This window comes from Petaurus breviceps, unplaced genomic scaffold, assembly GCF_028583685.1.
Source record: "Petaurus breviceps papuanus isolate PSGF00001 unplaced genomic scaffold, PetGlider_PUasm1.0 470, whole genome shotgun sequence".
Classification (NCBI taxonomy): Eukaryota; Metazoa; Chordata; class Mammalia; order Diprotodontia; family Petauridae; genus Petaurus; species Petaurus breviceps.
The window spans coordinates 2,796,220-2,797,220 of record NW_027186350.1 but is presented as its reverse complement, the minus strand read 5'-3'; positions in this window follow the sequence as shown (position 1 = coordinate 2,797,220).

Genomic DNA, 1,001 nt, shown 5'->3' with positions numbered 1-1,001 from the left:
TCAGCTCACTTTGGGGTGGGGAGGCAACATGCCAAGTTTCAGGTTATTTTAGTTCTGGGGGTCTGCAAATTTTCAGTGCCTCCAAGATAGTGTTATGTTGGGAGAGGTGTGGTCACTGTTCTCTTGGTCTGCACTCTGGTCTTTATCCAGAAAGGGCCTTTGCTTCCCTGAAGATGTAAGTACTAGTGCTTTTCTTGGACCTGGAACTATGACCAGGTCCCTCGTTCTTCTTCAGCTGCAAGTACTAATGCTCCCCTTGGCCCTAGAATTGTGACCAAGGCCCCTGCTTCCTTGTGACCAATCACAAGCATGCCTTTTCATCCTGTGACAAAGAACTGTATATGGACAATAGAGTTGCCAATCAGTGCCAGTAAAGGGTGTGAAGTTGTCTGACCCCCTTACCATCTTTAGGCTAAGAGCTCCCAAAGCTGCTGTTGTTGCTACTGCGGTCATAATCACCTCAAAGGCCCAATTCTGGTGCTACAGCTGCATTCTGGGTCTGTTCCCACCTGGGTGTAACAGACCTCTCCCACGGACCTGCAAAGTTGTTTTTGGCTGGAAAAAGTCTCCTTCTGACATTTTGCTGGCTCTGCTACTCCAAGATTTGCTTTGAGGCATTAAACTTATTTGAAAGAGAATATTGGGAGAATTCATCTGGGTCCTGGCCCATACTCTGCCATCTTGGCTCTATCTCCTGCTTTATTTTTGTACTTCATTTTCTAATTTCCTTTTAGCACTTTGGTGAGGAGAGGGAGGAGATAGCCTTAAGTCAGAATATAACTCAATAACAACCCATTTCTTCATAGCCCCTCTGTTTCTTAACCACTTGAGGACACCAAATGATATCTTTCCAGTTCAGAACCAGAGCTACAGGATTGTGAGGGGCAACCTTCTCCAGCTTTCTATATAGCCAATCTTCTATTTCATCGGAACTTCAGGGCATAAACACAGATGTCCTTAGATATCATTCCTGAGATCTTCATTCTCAGGATTGCTCATCA